The sequence below is a fragment of the Arvicanthis niloticus genome, chromosome 4 (genome assembly GCF_011762505.2).
Source record: "Arvicanthis niloticus isolate mArvNil1 chromosome 4, mArvNil1.pat.X, whole genome shotgun sequence".
Taxonomy (NCBI): domain Eukaryota; kingdom Metazoa; phylum Chordata; class Mammalia; order Rodentia; family Muridae; genus Arvicanthis; species Arvicanthis niloticus.
In genome coordinates, this window is record NC_047661.1 from 47376155 (window position 1) to 47396822 (window position 20668).

Sequence of the window (20668 nt, forward strand, 5' to 3'; positions counted from 1 at the left end):
AGATCAAATCTGGAGGAACAATAGGATTAACTAGGCCCCAAAGACCATGTCCTCAAGGCCATGAAAGACGTAAGTGTAGCCAGAGATAGACAAGATGGTAAGGGGATGTACCAGGCTGAACTAGACAGGCAGTAAGATGCAGTGTGTGTTTCAGAAACACTGCTCTGGCTGCTCTGTGGAGAAAGACCTGGGAAGGATCATAGGCAAGTGTAGTTAAGTTGCTTTGGTAGCTGTTTTTTACATGTGGGCGTCCACTAGGAAAAGGACCAATGTTGGGTGATAGAACTGGCAGATCACCAGTGTGGTTCACACCTGCATGTTCTGCCAGTAGCCTTCCAGTAAGCTAGGGCCTTCAAGCCCTAGGCCACCTGCGATTCAGACAGCCTTCCTTGCCGCTTTCAGTTTGAACCTAAAGATGTCCATTGAGCTTGTTCCTATGGGTGCTATCATATTTTCTTTCAGGCTTTCTCTAAAAATGAAGGGCAGGAGTGTTTGTGATGCCTGGGCTATTTCAACTCCAGGTTACAGACTGAAATGATAGCAAATCTGATTATAGAAGTGAAGACCTTCAAACACTGAGGGGCCAGAATCAGTTTGAGAGGACTTTACAGCACTTCAGACTACCTCTGTAGTTCAAAGTTCAAAAAGATGAATTGCCCAGTTAATCAAAGGAGGCTTCTCCCAACTGCTTCAAGCACACTGCATGAGTGTAGAACTAGTTACCAGATGCCCCATTCTACCTAGCATCCTTGTTTTGGAAAATAATCATCATTCTATTCCAGGAATGGTGTCCTAACGTGGCGCTATACTAGACAGCAGGGCACGGAAACTGATGTAGTCTTCTGCCCTTCAGGAACTGCAGGCTGTCAAAACCGATGCTGTTGATGTGGTTTGTCATATGCTGATGCTGGTGCTATGTTCTTGAACCTCTCAAACTGTGGGATAAATCAATTCATTTCTTTATAAAGTTCCCAGACCAGGTACTTTGTGACAATAATGCATACGGACTAAGGCACGGAACAATAAAAATAGTACATTGTAGGCATCTGCGTTCAGTGTAGGCAGAGGCAAAGGGCCATTAAGACCTTAAACTAGACAGAGCAGTGCCCCATACTGAAAGGGTCTCAGAGGGCACATTTGAGCCAGGTGCCAAAACAGAATCTATTCTCTGGAGAAGAAAAAAAAGCTGTTCATTTCAGACGGAAGAAAAACTCCTATAAAGAGATCTGAGGGAAAGGCATGGCCAAAAGGGGTCATGGGAGCATTACAGAGTCTGAGGCAGGTGAGGTTAACATTCTGGTATACCCAGTATACGATCACACTTGGGGGGACTACACTGTATTGTCTATTGCTACAAATCAGCCCCAAACTGAAGAGCTTAAGAACATTACCTCGTGCCGGGCGGTGGTGGCGCACGCCTTTAATCCCAGCACTTGGGAGGCAGAGGCAGGCAGATTTCTGAGTTCGAGGCCAGCCTGGTCTACAGAGTGAGTTCCAGGACAGCCAGAGCTACACAGAGAAACCCTGTCTTGAAAAACAAAAACAAACAAAACAAAACAAAACAAAAAAAAACCAAAAAACAAAAACAAAACCAAAACCAAAAAAAAGAACATTACCTCGTGATTTCTGTGTTTCTGGGATCCAGCCATTGATTAGTGATCATCTGGCTCAAAATAAGGTGTCACAGCAAAAGTCAACTTACGGTTCAACTGAGTCGGGATCACCTTCCAGGCCAACCAAGTGTGCTTGGTTATAAACATCAGTTTCTTACCATGTGGCTGTATCCATATGCTAGCTCAGATCATCCAGCGGGGCATCCCATTCAACAGGAAGCTACACAGGAGTGGATACTGGCAGAGGATGGCTACAGAGGCAGGAGAGGGGGGCATCTTAGATGCCGTGAGGCAGTGTAGTACCTGTACCAGGAGCCATTTAAGGTCTCAACTCTGCCTCACCCCATTCTGTATAAACTACAGAGAGAACTGTATGATTTCACTGTGTATTAGCTAGTGTTTGCTGATGGGTACACACTGGTCCCTATGAGCCCTCAGGAGCAATGCATTCCATTTTACACATCTTGCTAAGGATTTTATACAACCCACTTGGCACTCACACTGTTATTATGAAATAACTCCCAAAAGGCACCTATGTGGGCCGAGATAGGCCAGAAGGTAGGATGGCAGAGAAAGAGGTAAGCAGGTCCCCAAACTGAATGAAGGGGGGCGGGGGGGGGGGAAATGTCATATGCCACCTGCAATAAGAAAAGAATCTGAGTGCAATCTGGTTGACAGATCACACACAATGCCAACTTGCCACAGCTTGGCAGCGCCCATGGTTTTCCCACATGCAACTGAAAATAGCTAGCATTCATCCTGAGGGACTGCTACTAAAATAGACAACCACGGGAGCCTCACCTCACTGCTCATTCAGGCTGGAAGCAGTCTGCAATTATTCTGCTGAAATTAGATACAAATTCAGTTGCCACTTCCGGAACGTTCTCTTTTTACTATATTACCAAAAAGAAAAAGAAAACTTCTCATAGAGTTTAGATCTTGCTTTTTTAAAAATAAAAATGAACTCTCATAGAATCCCGTGGCACATTATTGATAGTCGTCTCCTGTGAGACCTAATCCCCTCGCACGCCAGGCTTCCTGGTTTCTAGATCTGGATTTAATTGCTCTAGATGCAAAGTGGCAGGCCAGTGAAAGGACTAGGGATAAGAAGCACTACCCCACATTTGAGATATGCAGTGTGTCCCAGGTAGAATTAGGACCATTTGTGGAGTTGGTGCCTGTAGATGGCCCACGTTCCTCCTTCTTTACAGTACTCCAAAAGTGTGCTTGGGTTTGCATCCATTTAAACAGGAAGTCCTGTATTTGAAAAACAAACCCAACATAATAATGGTAATTTGGGGATCTTCTCTCACACGACTAGAAATATCTGACATGCAGATAATACAGAGACCAGGATCCGTGCTGAGGAAGAGCCTCTGGATTCTTCAGTCACCTTTAGGAAACCATCTTTTACTTGCCTCTTGACGGGGCGGGTAGATGTCTAAGAACTGAGCTGGCCCTTATGTCGATGCGGCTCCTGGGGTAGGAATTCCTTGCCATGGCAGCCAGTTCCTGTTACCTTGGCAGGAGGCAGGGGTTACTTTCCTCTCGTTGATGGAACAGTTAGTCATGTATGAGGCATATTGGAAGCTTCCAAACCTTGCCTCTCATGCATCCTACATATCTCCACCCTAGTCCTTATTCTGATTTAGTAAGTCTTAGAAACAACATATTAAGTGAAGATTTTCCAAGGTAACCTTCCTTTCTGGTGAAGTTGTTGGGGTTTGTGGCATTTGTATGTATACACCCCCACAATCCTTGACAAAACAAACAAACAAACAAACAAGCAAAACCTGTTAAATGCTCACATAAGCAAGCCTTTCAGAAGACGAATCCTTTGTACCTCGTTTAACTTTTAATATTTTTAGTGTCTCTTTTTCTAGATATTTTAGGATTAAGATGTTCACAATCTTTCTAGAGGGCTTCTTCTCTACAGTATAGGAAGTTCTGCTCCTTGTCTGTTGACAGAAAACACAGGCTGGGGTCCATTCTGCCCAGAGATCCAGGACCTTGTCCGTTTTCAAACTTACCATGAATTGAAAAGCTCCGTTTAAAGACAGACTAATTGAAATCGCAACAGAACACCCTTAACAATCAAGGGTACCTCTGCGCAGGCGCTGCACTTCAGCCTGCGCCTCCAGGGACTGGTTCCCAGAAACAGAGCCGACCTACAATCTGGGCTTCATAAGGGAAGGGAGAGTCCACGGTACCAAGATGCACAAATTCAGAACGTTGATACCTCATTTATTGTCACTATTTAGGAAACTTTTCAATTAGCATCTTTTTTCTTCCCTGGTTCAGCAAATAAAATGCTTCAGTTCTACCCAGGAACTCTGAGAGTAGACAGGCTATATAAGCTTGCACAGTGGGTGAGGAAAAGACAACTCTCTCCCCTCTCTTGTCCCCTGCGCTGTTTCAGACACTGAAAAAAAAAAAAAAAAAAAGCAAATAAAAATGAAATTAAATTAAAATTTTAAAAGGTTCCCAGATTTTCACCTTCACCCCAAGCAGTAATGAAATGAAGTAATGAATGAAGTCGGCCACCCTGCAGGCACCTTTCGGGGACTTAGCATCAGGTTATCAGAACTCTACGCCTCCATTAGCGACACCCAGCCAGAATAAATGTCTTTGGTGATCTTAAAAGTATTCATTTTGATCAACAGTATCAGTTTTGAGAGGATACTCTTTCTAGCTTTCTGAGACAGCAGGGTCCTGGCTCCTGTTCCCTTTCCCAGGCTGTGCCTTGAGGCCTGGAGAACGTTTGCCTTCGTGATGGGGAGGGAGGATTGGCCTCTCCTGTGCTGCCCTGCACGTCCAGTGGTCCAGTGCACAGCTGCATGGAGGAGGGGAGCATGCTCTCTAGCACGGGAGCAGCGTTCCCAGAGGCCAGACAGAGGCGCTGGCCTTGCTAACGAGTGCCGGGCGCCTCCCTCAAGAGCCTGAGGGTTCTTGGCAGGATGAACCCTATCCCTGCTGGGAGCGATGACTTTCTCAGGCCATGCTGAGGCCAGATGGAAGGCCACGGGATGGGCTACTAACATGCATTCGTGAGGAGAGGGGGCATCCAGGACAGGAAGAGGGCTCAAGGGCTGGACAGCTAGGGGCCAATGGAGAACAGAGCTTACTGGGTCCTACTGTCCTTCAGGTTTCTTGAGAGCATGCTAGGGAGGAACACTGTACCGCTGGAGGACAGCCAGTGTTAAAGGCACAAGTTCTTTAGAGGGTAACAGCATAATGTCTCTCTTTTACATCTTAGAAAGCTAAGATTTAAAGCTATGGCTTTGGATTCTGTAAGCCGGTACAGATCTTACTGGCATGTCTGTGACTGTTTCTGGACCACTTATCAGGTCTCTAAAGACCATGCACTCAAAGCATGTGGGTCTGCAGAAGAGAACTATGATGCATCAGTGTTTGTAACTACAGCAGCTCTGAACTTGGGCACAGAGTAGAACGGTTTGACCCGATGATTAACCAAACAACACCAGCTGAATGTCTTTGGTGAAGTCTAATTTCCTGTTCTGTGGAAGGGAGATTAAAATGGAGCCTAGCCCCTCAAGTCCTGGCATTCCCACGAGATGAGGTACACACTGCTAAGTACAGCGCCTGCTGGTGAAAGGCATTCAAATATCTGAGCAATGTTCTGAGAGGGAGACATCACAGCAGTAGGAGAACAAGAGGAGAGGTGCTTCAGTGTGAGGGCGGTTAGGGAAAGAGCCTTGCAGGATCTCCTAGACAAAGGAGGAAACAACTCTTTACCTTTACCCAGTCCCCCAGTTCTTTGTTACTCACACCTGGGCACTTCTCAGCAGCATGGATCATGCCCAGCATGGTGGTTCCAGCTGCAAGTCCTATTTTCTCTCTCTTGCTTCCCTGGGTGGGACGAGCTGAAGGAGGACCAGCAGGAAGTGCATGCTTGTGTAAAGTGTCCCTCAGGGAGCACGTGGAATCATAGATGATTGAAGATAAAGATCGATCATGGACTCCCTCAAGTCAATGGAGTGAGAAACTCTGAAAGGTAGAATGATAGCAAGTTTCAGACTCAAATTGAGAATTTAACTTGTTTCATTCCCCCACATTTTGGGCAGATATCTTACATACTAGGCACTAGTATGAGGTAGGTTTTACTGCAGAGGGCAAAGAAGAAGGAGGAAAAGTGGGAATGAGAAAGGATTCCCTTTTTCTATCTTATGAAACTTCATATATAATGATACTATTTACTGTGATCATTAATTTTAAAACAAACAAACACAAACAAAAACCACTTAAGGCCAGGCACACGGCGGATGCCTTTAATCCCAGCACTCAGGAGGGCAAGGCAGGTGGATCTCTGTGAGTCGAGGCCAGCCTGGTCTACAAAGCAAGTCTGGGACAGCCAGGGCTCTGATACATAAAGCAACCTTGTTTCAAACCAAGAAACAACCCAAACAAAACAAACATTTAAATTGACCTGAGAGCTTTGATCATGTTTTGGATGTGCCTGTAGAATATCCAGATGCATGTCTCCAGGAAGGGTTAGGATCACAGACATCAAGTATAGAGTCTTAGTGTTGTCCAGTAGGGAATATTCAACAAAAGGTGGTCTCTGAAATAGGAGCAGGGTTCAGATGGCCATAAAGTATGGGGGTGGGTTGTGGGGGTGGGGTGGGTGGGGTGGGGGGAGTATCTCATAGAATCAAAAGAACTAAATCTTCTCAGATCTCTGCTTCAATGATCAAATGAGATTTTGAGGAGATGAAGCGAAATGAAAATCAGGGTGGAAAATAGCCTCATACATTCCACACGAAAGCCTTCACCAGGTTGAGGAAGCAGTCGTGAGTGAGAAATGCCAGCCATGTCAAGCAACTGAGTACTGGAAAATGTCCATTCAGTTTAGCAATGAGGAAGTCACTGCTAAGTTATGCAATTCTGGTTTCATTCATCCAGTGGAGCTCTGAGAGAAACCAAGTCCGAGCTGTGTTAGAAACAAGGAAAGTTGAGACAGGAGAAATCATAGCGGGTTTCAGGAGAGTTTGGCCAAGGAAGGAAAAGGTACAGCCGAAAGAAGTGGAGTTTGTTTCTGTGTGTTTGTTTTATTACTGTTTTTCTTTACACTGGGAACTGGCAGATAATTATAGAGAAGAATAATCATAATGGAAAAGTAATAACTCATTACAAATGCAGACGCAGAGTAAGACTTTATCCCTCTCCACCATTCCAGAACTATGAGAGAAGAGGCCAGTGTTGGTCAGGCAGAGAGAAACCCTACTACGGGCTTTGCAAGCAATGCTAAGCTCCTGTGTAACCTAGGTTCTGTCCAAATGTAAACCCAAGTCTGAGCTGCATGGCCAGAGGTGATCTTTGCCTCAAGGTGACCCTGTAAAAAAGGCCTTCAGGCCCCAGAAACCAGGGCTACCAGGAGGTCACAGCAGGAGATTAGATAGTCTGTTATGCTCAGAAGGACAAAGAAAAAGGCAAGCCAGTCAGTCAGGGAGCACTACCTCAGACTGGAAGTTGGACCACAAGCTTGCCACCTTCAAACTTCCACATCAGAGATGGACCAAGTACCCAAGACAATTAAAAAACAAAACAAACAAACAAAAAAAAACCCACAGATGTTGCTGTGGAATACACAAACACATGGCGGCTACTGTAAGGCCCAGTGCAGGCCATCTTCTTCCCTCTCCACCCCATCTTGTTGCATCCACCCATACACATCCTTCAAGTAATACAATGAAAATACTGAGCAATTCTAACGAGCTCAGACACTGTTGAATGGTGGTGCCCTGCTCTGTCTGGCAATAACTGTTAGTTGGCAATGGAGAAAAGTATAGTTGACTTTAGGGAAGCACCTACTTACCAAAAACCCTGGGATACATTCAAGAGGCCAGACCTGAGAATTCACTGGGTAAAGGGAGGAGCAGAGGTAAAAGACAAATAGAATGATAGACTATGTGGTGGTTTGAATATGCTTGGCCTATGGGAAGTGGCACTGTTAGGATGTGTGTCCTTGGGAGGCAGAAGCAGGTGGATTTCTGAGTTCAAGGCCAGCCTGGTCTACCGAGTGAGTTCCAGGACAGCCAAGGCTATACAGAGAAACCCTGTCTCAAAAAACAAAACAAAACAAAACAAAACAAAACAAAAACAAAACAAAAAAACAAAAAAAAAAATGATGTGTGGCCTTGTTGGTGTGGGTGTGGTCTTGTTGGAGGAAGTGCATCACTGTGGGGGTAGGATTTGAGGTCTTATGTTCAAGTCCCACCCAGTGTGGAAGAAAGTCTCCTCCCGGTTGCCTGCAGAAGTGAGTCTTTTCCTGGCTGCCTTTGAATCGCGATGTAGAACTCTTGGCTCCTCTAATATCACATATGTCCGCATGCTACCATGCTTTCCTCCATGATGATAATGGACTGCACCTCAAAAACTATAAGCCAGTCTCAATGAAATGTTTGCCTTTGTAACAGTTGCCTTGGTCATAGTGTCTCTTCACAGCAAAGAAACCCTAACTAAGACAGACTGTTTAATGAAACTATAGCAAAAAAGTGCCTAGATTTACAGAAAGAAGTAGGCATCCAAACACGAGGCCTGTAGAAGAACTCTAAACTCTGCTCTCTGAGAGGATCTGGGTTTAATTCCCAGCACACACAAGAAGGCTCACAACTGTCTGTAAGTCCAGTTTGAGGGGCTCTGTCTTCTGGCCTCTGAGGGTACTAGTGAGGCACCTGATACACAGGCATGTATGCAGGCAACACACACACACACACACACACAATTTAATTTTATTTAAAAAAAAAAAAAAAGATCCAACTACCTATTGTCTCTAAGAAACACATCTACATATCACAGATACCCAAAATTTTTGTATCAAGGGTGGAAAACAAACTACCAAGCAAATGGAAAATATAAACAACCAAGTGTGGCTATCTTTACATATGACACAGCAAACTTCAAACCAAAATTAATTAAATGACATAAAAAGAGATGCCAGGTCCTTATGGTCTGGGCCCGAGAACTGAGCAGATCCTGGGCAGCAGATCTGACCCCAATCTTACAGAACCCAGAGGAAGCAGGCCTCCCAGGAGCTCTAACCTAGGCAGTATCTTAGGTAAGGAGACAGCAATACCCACCCCAAACAGGGAGTAACTGGGACCCACTAGGACTCAGGAAGTCACTCCTGGCCCAAAGCACTGGTTCCTTCCTGTCTATGCCTGAGCACTGAGCAGATCTTGGGCCCCAGCTCTAACCCCAGTATTAACACCTACCCCACACAGTTCTGATACAACCAAGATAATAGAAAGACAGGCTCCAGTCAGAGACAGGGCAGGTAGCACTAAGGAGATCCAGATGGCAAAAGGCAAGCCCAAGAACATAAGCATCAGCAACCCAGGGTACTTGGCATCATTAGAACCTAGTTCTCCCACACAAGAAAGTCCTGAATTCCCCATATCACTAGGAAAGCAGGATTCAGATTTAAAATCACTTCTAATGATGATGTTAGAGGACTTTAAGAAGGACATAAATAGCACTCTCAAAGAATTTAAGGAGAACACAGGTAAGCAGGTAGAAGCCCTTAAAGAGGAAATACAAAAATCCCTTAAAGACTTACAAGAGAACACAACTAAACAGGTGAAGGAATTGAACAAAACCATCCAGGACATAAAAATAGAAGTAGAAACAATAAAGAAATCACAAAGGGAGACTACTCTGGAGACAGAAAATTTAGGAAAGAAATCAGGAGTCCACAACAAAACCAAATTTACACAATATCTTTCCACAAACCCAGCATTACAAAGGATAATAGCAGGAAAGCTCCAATACAAGGAGGGAAATTATAGCCTAGAGAGAGCAAGAAGTAATCCTCTTCTAACAAATCCAAAAGAAGATAGCCACACAAAGATAATTCTACCTCTAATAACAAAAATAACAGGAAGCAACAATCACTGTTTCTTAATATCTCTGAACATTAATGGACTCAATTCCCCAATTAAAAGACATAGGCTAACAGACTGGATATGTAAACAGGACCCAGCATTTTCCTGTATACAGGAAACCCATGTCAGTGACAAAGACAGACTCTAACTTAGAAAAAAAGGCTAGAAAACAATGTTTCAAGCAAATGGTCCTAAGGAGCAAGCTGGAGTAGCCATTCTAAAATCTCCAGCCCAAGAACACAAAGGGAGGGATTCATGGGTCCACATGTATAGGTAGTTGAGGGGGTCCTTGCCAGGCATCAGTGGAAGTGGATGGCCTTGGTGCCTGAAAGTTTGGATTCCCTTGTGTTGGGGAATTTCAAGAGCAGAGAGGCAGGAATGGGAGGATGGTGGGAGCACACCCTCATAGTAATTGGAGGAGGGGGGATGGGGTAAGGGGTTAGGTAGGCATCAGTGAAAGTGGAGGGTCTTGGTACCTGAAAGTTTGGATTCCCTAGTGTTGGGGTATTTGAGAGCAGGGAGACTGGAATGGGAGGATGGTGGGAGCACACCCTCATAGAAACTCCAAGAATTATATGGATTAGACATGATAGAGGCAGGCTGCCAGAAGTATAGATTCCAGAATTCAAACAAAAAATTATCTTGATACTAAAATTTGTTTTGAGAATTGTATATTGCAAAATACACAGCCTTGGTGTATCTACTCATCAAGCAAGCTGAGCAGACCTGCTCAAACCTCTGGTGTCCTAGAATTCCAGGTGGATGCAGTGAATAGCATCAGAGGCTTATCAATTTACTCTTCCCCCTGCCCCTCTTCTAATATCTCAATGCCCATAATCAGCTTGAAGAAGTTAATGAAGAGTTGGCACCCCTATTCCCTGGTCTTGGGGACTGAGGTGGTTAATATTGGGCTGTCTTTCTAGAGAAAAGTATTGGTTTTGTTGGAACAGGGAGGATTAGCTAGGATTTATTGCACAGCCATAACCTACTGGTAGAGATATGTATAACTGTTATTAAGATGAAGTTATAATTTCTTAAATGGTACAAAATTTACTTTGATTTCAAATTTAAGGTTTTCATTGGTACGAGCTTCTTACTGATATAAAAGTGAGATGAATATTGTTACTGTCGTAGGCATTGTGCCTATATAACACATTTAGGAATACAAGGCTTAGACCCAGCTCTTGTTTAACTTTTTAACTGATTTGAGATGGTTAGCCTGTGAGTTAAGGGCCTATAGCAAATCCATGGCTTTGAGTTTATTGTTAAGGTGTTTTCTATAATTTATTTAGAAATAGCTGAGAGGAGTTAACAGACAACAGTCCAGATTACATGGATACTTGGTTTTCAAAACGTCAGAAGTCCACAGAATTGATGTTACAAACATTTCTGTATTAATGTTCATTTTGATTAGAGACCTGTCTTCTTCTGACAGCTTCCTGTCTTGGATTCTAAGAAGAAATTGAGCATCCTTGATGTTACTCCAGTTGTGTTGAGACAGCCACTAGGCTGAAAGGGTTACACATTTTCAAAAACTCCTAACAGGCTGAACAGAACCAAGAGGGCAGGTCAGCTTGTTCGTGAGCTCTGTGTTTCAGTAACTTGACTGACCACAAGATAGATGGTTGATTACGAATAGGCTCCTTGAGAATAGCCTATACAAAATGTTCCCCATGACTGTTCTTTGGACCCTGTCACAAACTGAATAATGGGCTGGGACTTTCCACAGGTACTCTCCAATAACCCTCATTTACTCCCCCTGAGTTGTGGTTTTTGGCTTTAAATTCTCTCTGTCTCCAAAGCCCAGGGGTCAGACCCCATTGCCCCTGCATGGGCTAAGGGTCTTGACCTTAACATGTTGCTCGAAATATACCTCTTGCTGATTTCATCAAGTTCGGTGTCTTGTGATTTATTGGATGGCCTTGAATTCCTGAGGCTTAGGTGAGGTCCTCCCTTCCTGGGGGCCTTATAGGCAAGAATTGCCTCTTTTCATCTACAGACAAATTACTGTCTAGAAAAGGACACGCTTGCAGAATAGTCAACTGATTATATATGCCAAGACAGAGTAATCAGCCCTTAATAATTCTGCATCACTAGGTTTGTCAGATGATCCTGGGCCAGAAGGCTGAAGATTGGATGCTCCAACATTTTGTAGTATAGGGACTGTCCAGGTATTCAGCAATTTCTATAAATTGGCTAAGTTTTAGAAGCTATGCTTTGTGCTTCCCATAATCTCAGTTAACTCAGTCATTCTGGATTTCTGATGAAGTTGAAGACTTATAGTCTCATAGCCAATCCCAGCTATTTACTTTGAGAGAAAAGATTTGAGAGGATGGTTTTCAGCTGACATTCATTCTAAAGCCAAGAAAAAAGTAAGGTTCAGAACTAAGTCTTTTAGTTAGGAGAGATGACAGAGGTTCTGCTTAGACAACAAAATGACGGACTGGGTATTAGGTCTATCTTGTATCTTACAGACACAGATTGGTATAGTTATTCTCCAATTGTATTTTGAGAGAAACAGTTTGTTTTAATGGGAAGGGTGATATGTAGGAGGAGCTAAGGTAGAATGAGTAAGGAGATGAACAGGAGGAGTAAGGAGAGGAGGAGGAGGAGAGGAGGAGCTAGGTGACGAGAGAGAGAGAGAGAGAGAGAGAGAGAGAGAGAGAGAGAGGTTTGAGTGTCTTCACCAGTCAAAGATAGTTGATATATCTAGGTCGGGTATTGGGTTACACTTTTGATTGTATGGGCATCTTGTTATTGAGCATTACCAAACTTATAAAGCCTTTGATTAACATTTTTAAAATGTATAAAAGCAAAAAGGAGAGAAGGGGATGGGATAGGGGTTTTCTAGGGAGGGGAAATGGGGAGAGGGGATGGCATCTGAAATGTAAATAAAATATCCAATAAAAAATTATGAAAAAAGAGATGCCAGATATTAATTTAAAAAAAAAAAAACACTTCAACAAGAAGATATAATGGTTATACACATTTGTGAACCAAATATCAGAGCCCCTAATTTCTAAAAACAATCACAAAGAAATATATAAAAGACCACTTAAGTTCTGATACAATAATAGCAAGAGACTTCAAAACTCCACTCTCACATTTAAATAGGTAGGCCTTTCAAACTAAAGACAGACAAAGAAACTTCAGAGCTCAAATATTTTAGGATCAAGTGGATTTGACAGAGACATATATAATGTCTCACCCAAGCTGGTAGGGAATACACAATTTCTCAACAGTACATGGAACCTTCTCCAAAATCAATCATATCATAGGACACAAATCAAATCTCAACAAATAAAAAAAAATTGAAGGCAATTCTGTGTGTTCTATCAGAATGTGATGGAATGAAACTAGAAGTCAACAACAAGAGACACTATAGAAACATTCTTAGAGAGTAAATAATACATTTTTGAAAGGATAGGGGGTCATTCAAGAAGTCAGAAGGAATTCAAAAATTCCTGGAGACAAGAGATAATGAAAACACACCTTACAAGAACCTGTGGTATACAGCCAAGGCAATCTTAATAGTAACATTTATAGCAATAAATGGTCATGCTAAAAATTTTGAAAGATATCAAATGAACAACTGCCACAGGATGCTAGGGAAGTGTGGAGGGCAATCAGCCTATCTTCAACATCGTACACAGCAAGAAATAATAAAGATAATGGAAAAGTTAGTAAAATCTAGGTTAAAAGAGTGACGTCTGGAAGGCAATGGTGATGCACACCTTTAATCCCAGCACATGGGAGCCAGAGGCAGGCAGATCTCTGAGTTCAAGGCCAGCCTGGTCTTCCTAGTGCATCACAGGACAGTCAAGTCTATACAGAGAAACACTGTCTCAAAAAAGAAGAAGAAAAAGAAGAAGAGGGAGAAGAAGAAGAAGAAGAAGAAGAAGAAGAAGAGGAGGAGGAGGAGGAGGAGGAGGAGGAGGAGGAGGAGGAGGAGGAGGAGGAGGAGGAGGAGGAGAAAGAAAGAGTAATGCCCCAAATCAAACCAGCTGGTTCTTTGGAAATGTTAGTAAGAATTGGCAAACCGTTAGCCAATCTGAATAAAAGGAGAAAGAAGACACAAGTGGATAAAATGAGAGACCAAAAGGGTGACAGTACAACAGACTTGAATGAAATATTAGTGCTGTTGATAGTTCAGTGGTTAAGAACACTGACTGCTCTTCTAGAGGTCCTGAATTCAATTTCCAGTAACCACATGGTGGTTCACAACCATTTGTAATAGGATCCAATGCCCTCTTCAGGTGTGCCTGAAGACAGCAATAGTGTACTTACATACATAAAATAAATAAATCTTTTTTTTTAAAAAGAGAAATATGGAACATTATTAGAAATTACTATGAAAACTTATATTCTAAAAAGCTGGCTAACATAGGAGAAATAGAATAATTTCTAAATGTATGCCACCTGTTGAAATTAAACCCAGAATATAAAAAGAACTTAACCAGATGTATTACAAGCAATGAGAAAAAAGCTACAATCAAATGTTTTTTCCTCAGAGAGAAGCCCAGAATCAGACAGCTTCACTTTGAATTCTATCAGACTTTCAAAGACCCCACATCAATTCTCCTCGGTCCACAAAACAGAAAGCAAAAGGACACTACCAAACTCATCCTACAAAGCCAGTATTATTCTAATATCAAAACCAGATGAAGAGTCACACACACAGAAGAATATTCCAGAACAATTTCTTTGATGAACTTAGATATAATACTTCTCAAACAAAATACTTGCAAACTACATCCAGCAACACAGTAAGAGGATTAAATGTGCCTTCCACGCTGCTGAAGCAAACAACTCTCGTTGTTTGTGCCTTGCAGCGTGCTCCAGCTAGATGGCCAGCAAGCTCCTTGGGAATGCTCCAATCTATGCTTCCTATTAGGACCACTGGGATTTCAGATGTGTGACATGGTTTGTCGATTAGTTCTAATGGTACTCGTGTTAATTCGGCTCCCAAAATTCCATGGGAACCCGCACGTCTGCGTGTAAGACACTGAGGGTCTCTGCCCCCAGTTGGCTTTGTTTGGTGAATAAAGTTGCTAGAGACCAATGGCTGAACAGGGAGGCAGAGGCAGGACACTAGGATTCCAGGGCAAGAATGTGGGAAGAGGAAGAAGGTGCCATGCCCTGGAAGAAGAAGGTCCTGGCCTGAGAAGTGTAGGGACAGAGACAGGAAGACTGTCAACATGTAAGAGTCGAGGATCGTGGCCCAGGAGGGCTGCAGGCCCAGGCCCATGGTGGCCAGGATGGAATATAGATTTTAGTAAGTAATAATTCAGGAAGATCAGAGGGGACAGTATGCTAGCAACGTGGGGGATTGAAGTGGGCCAGCCATTGAACAGTTTAAGGCATATTAAAATAGAAGGCTCTGTGTGTGTGTGTGTATGTGTGTTTCATTCAAGAATCCAGACTATTGAGTGGCTAGTGAGGAACTTGCACAACTGCTGCTGGGGAGGTAGAGTGGATTAATCAACTACAGCTACAGACACTGCATCCAGCTTTATTACATGGGATCCAGGCAGTGAACTCAGGTCACCAGGCCTTCAAATCAAGCACTTTTACACACCGAACCATCTCCATAGCCTTTATTTTCAACATCTGAAGCACATCTGTGGTCTATTGTTTAATTAGTAAAAAGAAGGTGGCTAGAGAAAGAAACTCTTATGAACTTTACTCTAAAATTTATGCTATATCTTTTGGAAAGAGCGTTATAGCATATGGAGTATTTTGAAATTTACAATTTGAGAACTGAAAAACTACTTTAAAAAATTACTACTCACATGGAGAGGAAATAAGGTGCCCGGTCCCCAGAGTCAGTCCCCGGAACTCAGAAGGGCTGCCTTTTGTGACGTGTGGAATCCCAGGTTTTCATTTCTTTATCAGATACTGATAAGATCCTTCACAGTCATTCTGCATTGTGCTAAGCAACAGGGATGTAAGACAGCCTCATGTCAGGAACTAAGGAGGAGAAGCCCATGCATACAGCTCCACTCTGGGGTGGGGAGGCTTCTACTCTGCCGACTTGCAGAAGGAGGTCATGTTCAGCAGGGGTGGGCCTAAGAGACTAATCCTGATAACAGACTGCTTAGGGCTTTGAATCCAGTGTGGTTCTGGGCATTGGAAGGACATAGGAGGAAGTTTGGAAATCCTCTTTGGCAGCCTTGTGGCAATTGGCATCCGTGAATCTGAGAAACAGGAACTGCTGGTCTTCTCAACACCTTGATATGTGGGTTCTGGCACCAACTCCCAAGGTTCTTTACATTCTGACCATCCTGTGAAGAGGCACTTCCTGAACACCAACCATGGGCCAGACAGTGCTCAAGAAAGGCAGAATCAACTCTCAAAGTACTTCCGTTGGTGAACTCAATATGGACATGAGTGCTTTGGAGAAAGAGCAGGCAGAGGATAGAGGGACAGGTAGAGTGAGGTGGGGGTCCCATGAGATATGATACAAAAAGATCTTTAGGAAGTCCAGCTGGGGCCCAGAAAGATGACTCTACAGTTAAGAGACTTGCTGCTCTTGCACACAATCAGAGTTGGACTCCCCGTGTCACAGTGAGTAGCTTTCAACTGCTTATAACTCCAACTCTTTGGTACACACACACACACACACACACACACACACACACACACACATTTTAGTCCTATAAAGAGTCCAGCCTGGGGGGCTGGAGAAATGGCTCAGAGGTTAAGAGCACTGACTGCTCTTCCAGAGGTCCTGAGTTCAATTCCCAGCAACCACATGATGGCTCATAACCACCTGTAATGGGATCTGATGCCCTCTTCTGGTGTGTCTGATGACAGCAACAGTGTACTCATATAAATAAATAAACCTTTAAAACATTAAAAAAAAAAAAAAAGAGTCCAGCCTAGATACTCAGGTACGTGAGCACTTGAAAACTATGATTAGTGTATTAGTGTTGCATGAGTATCCCATCAAAGGAAGTGGCCAGCCATCTGACTCCAGAGTTCTGGGAAGTGGTCTCTTCAGGCAACACAAGCTGATATGCATTTTCCTCTAGCCCCAAAGACTTTTCTAATCTGATGTGTGGAACTGATTCAGTTAGGGTGGAGCCATTAAGAATTCACACCAAGAAGAGCAGATGCCACATCATTGGAATGGGATAAGAGAGGTAGATACCACTTCAGTGGGTAACAGGCTACACATGAAGGAGACCACAGGGAATTCAAGGCCACATGTTGACTCTAGGCTGGAACTAAGAATTGGTATCAGGTAACCATGTTATTGGTGCTTTCAGGATTAAGTAAAGGAATCTGTGATTTTCTCAAATCCAGTAACACTGGCTAAGATTATGCCCTGCTATACCCCAGACATTCCTGTTCTGTCATCTGACATGGAAATTGTAACAGGTGCATGGAGAGAGCTGCTATGGGTGGGAAGGAGATGAAATGACGTCTCATTTTTTGTCCTAGTACATACTTCCAACAAGGAAACCAAGCAGGACTTAGGTACATAGGTAGCAATGACTCTCATTGTGAGTCCTCATTTGTGATCAAGGGCAGAGCAACAAAGAGATCATGCCAGAGAGAATCAAGAAGGTCATAGGATTAGGACTTGACTTAGGTTTGTCATCTGTAGACTGAGAGGTCTTAGGAAAGTTACTTGAATCTCTAGTCTTCATTTCTTTGTCTGGTCTGCTTAGATGATGCAATTGGAGCTGCTGCTAGGATTCAATGCCTAGTGAACCGGCAAGCCAAATCCATAGGGGTTTGGAAATGCCTCCTCTCTGGAGAAACTGCACCAAACAGAGCCAGATGTGGTCAAGTGGCAGATCCATGATAGAGGCAGGATGTTTTTGAGAATACTGGGAGCTGTCCTTGGCCCTACTCCCTGTGGCAGAGTCCTCACAGACAAGTAAAAGGGAGGGGTCTTTGCCACCAAGCATTACACAGAGTAGTTTTTTTGCCAGGGCAAAATGGTAGATCAAAGAGAGGAAAAAGCACCAGACGCCTAGACATTTTCTTTGTTGATGATTTTCTACCCCAGAGTCTCCCTAAAATTTCAGGATAGAAGGCATCTTACTTGAATCTGTAAGTTCTGCATGATAAATGGGGAAACAAATGGGAATTTATTGCTGGTTTTCCTTTTATTTTTTAACTGAAAAGAAAAATAAACCAATATATTCTGATCACAATTCCTCCTTCCTCTTCTCCTCCCAGATACTCCCTACCTCCTCACCCTTCCAACTCTGTGCCTTCTCTCTCTAGTAAAAGAAACAAAGAAAGAGCATGAGAAATATACGCAGATATACACACAAAATCCATAAAAACACAAAATCAGAAACCATAATAAACAAGCAAAAGATGGGTATGTGGAACAAAAGCCCAACGAAAGCAATGTGTACCTTTGAGTTTGCTTCGTGTTGACCATCTTCCCCTGGCCATGGGGCCCACCCTTAAGTGTGGTTTGCATACCCAGAGACTCCCTTGGAGAAACTATTTTTTCCTTTGCAAGCAGTTGTCAATTGGAAACAATTTCTTGGTTAGGGGTGGGAGTTCATATCTATCTCCCCATCTTAGTGCAGGGACCTCATCTGGTTTGGACTTGTGTAGACTGTAAGCATGCTGCCACAGTCTCTATGAGTCCATGTATGTGTCAGTCCTGTTGTGTCTGGAAATCACAGTTTACTTGGTATCATCCACCCCCTCCAGCTCTTAGAGTCTTCCTGAGTCCTGAGGGGAGGGGGTTGATGAAAATATCTCATTTAGGACGGAGTCTTCCAATGTCTCTGCACATTGTCCAGTTAAGGGTCTCTGTATTTGTGCCCATCTGCAACAGGAGGAAGATGGTGGCTTCTCTGATGGTGGCTAAGTGAGATACTGATCTATGAGTACAGCAAAAGTCACTAGAAATCATTTTGTTGCTGTGTTCCCTCACCAGAACAATTGGTTTTCCTTTAGGTCCATGGCCTATCAAGGATCAGGTTCTTGGCCACTCAAACAGTGTCAGGCATGGGTCTCATCTCATGGACTGGGCCTCAAGTCCAATCATAGACTGGTTGGTGACTCTCACATCTTTTGGGTCACTATTGCACCAGTGAATTATGCAGGCAGATCACCACTGTAGACTGCAGGGTTTGCAGCCGGATGGATTGGCATTTACTTTCCTCTGGTATCAAACACAGTACCTTCCAGTACCATGAATAGTATAGTGGCAAAGGCTCTAGTTAAATAAATACCAACTTAATTCACCGTGTTGTGAGATATATGTTGTCTTTCAGTCTTCATTCCCCACCTTCTGAACTATATACTTTATCTCCTCTCCCTTGGGAGATCCTACCCCATCCTAGTTTCTTACTTTATACCTATAATACACTCTATAATCTCTGTGGTTGTACTCATAGTAGCGTATCTATGGAAGGCTTAAATGCTAACTCTCTATATAAGAGATTCTCTTATAGGTATCATGTTTGTCTTTGGGGGGGTCTGGGTTACCTCACTCAGGATGATCTTTTTCCAGCTCCATCCATTTACTTGCAAATTTCATAATTTTATATTTTTTTAACAGCCAAATAATATTCCATTGAGTAAAGGTACCACACTTTAATTTCACATTCACCCACGGATACAGATCTAAGCTGTTTCTAATTTCATGCTGTTGTGAATAGAGCAGTAATGAGCATGAATGAACAAGTGTCTGTAGTAGAGTGGAGACTTCCTTAGGTATACGCCCCGAGTACTATAGTTGAATTTTGAAGTAGATATATTCCCAACAAGTTTACCCTTCCACCAGCAATGGGTGAGTGTTCTTCTTACCCCACACCCTTACCGGTATGAGCTGTCATTTGTTTTATTGATCTTGGCCAGATTGGCCAAGATAAAATCTCAAGGTAGTTTTGATTTGCATTTCCCTGATGACTGAGAATATTGGATGGACATTTCTTTGTTTCTCATCCATTTGTGTTTTATTTTTTTAAAGAAGTCTTTCCTTAGTTCTGTACCCCACTTTTAAATTGTGTTATTTTATCACATTATGAAGTCCATCTGAGCTGGCTAATTTATGTCAACTTGACACAAGGTAGAGTCATCAGAAAGGAGGAAACTTCTCTGTAAGATCAGGCTGTAGGCGAGACTGTAGGGCATTTTCTTAAGTCGTGATTGGAGGAGTGTGTCTAGACCATTGTGGGTGGGGCCACCCTTGGGCTGGTACACAGACACAATCTTAGTCGGCAGCAAAATTCTTGACAAATATTTTTTTTTACCACTTTAACATTACAAACTGTGTGAGTTCCAATTCACACAAGTTCAGAATTTTAAATCATTTAAGGACATCAGAATTCATGGAATTCCAGAAACAACACTGAATCAGAGATGCCCCCAGAGCACCACAGGCTATGGTGACTCCAAGTGGATTTTCGTATTTCAGCACTTGGCCTAAGTACCTCACGCAGGACTGAAGATGAAGAGGAGATATCTAGGCAAATCTGCCTAATTTCCCTGAACTCTGTGTAGTCCAAGTGTGGCAGCTTGACACATCCATACTACTTGGCTTTCTTGGGCAACCGCAGCTTTGGCAGAGAGTGAGAACACCCGCCCTTGACAGGAACCATATGTGAATGAAAGGCTTCAGGTGCTGGGCTGGCTCCTGACTCCTCTGCAGAAGGAAGTGCCTCCCACTTGCTCTGTATAGCGATGGTACAGGTGAGTCACCACATTGCCAGCCTGGCAAATATTTTAAGAAACATGAAGTGTAAGCAGGAACCAGCAAGAAAGATGAGGGCTGAAGTGTCGCCATTAGCTCCGAGGGTGTCTTGTTGTCATGGTGCTAGGAAAATCACTTCCATTTAGAGTCCCACTCACCAGCTGTTTCGCTGGAACTTTTGCACGGGAGGCTGGTAGCCACCCCAGCACAGGCGTGGGCCAAGGGTGTTCACACATGGACACCTGTAGCAGACACCCACTTCAGAGGCCTTACATTGCTTGTCTGAAGCATGACCCCGCTGCTTTCCTACCTCATGTGACATAATCGGAAGCTTTAGAGTGGAGTCAGCAACAAGAAGAACCCAACTCAACCTCTGTTTCCCACCTGGCGATGGGCTCTGGAATACCACCGTTGCCCATCTTTTGAAACACTGTTTCAAGGCCTTAGACCAATGATTCTCAGCCTTCCCAATGCTG

The 20668-nt window shown here is 43.4% G+C and overlaps 1 long non-coding RNA gene across 1 annotated transcript; it reads right to left on the bottom strand.

The window, feature by feature from the left end:
* Positions 1-3836: 3836 nt before the first annotated feature.
* On the bottom strand, positions 3837-15526 carry LOC143441882 (uncharacterized). The gene is made up of 3 exons (XR_013109625.1): positions 15310-15526; positions 5403-5621; positions 3837-4035 (listed from the first exon to the last, which is right to left on the bottom strand). It is a non-coding gene; the product is annotated as an uncharacterized LOC143441882 (long non-coding RNA).
* Between the last annotated feature and the right edge of the window lie 5142 nt (positions 15527-20668).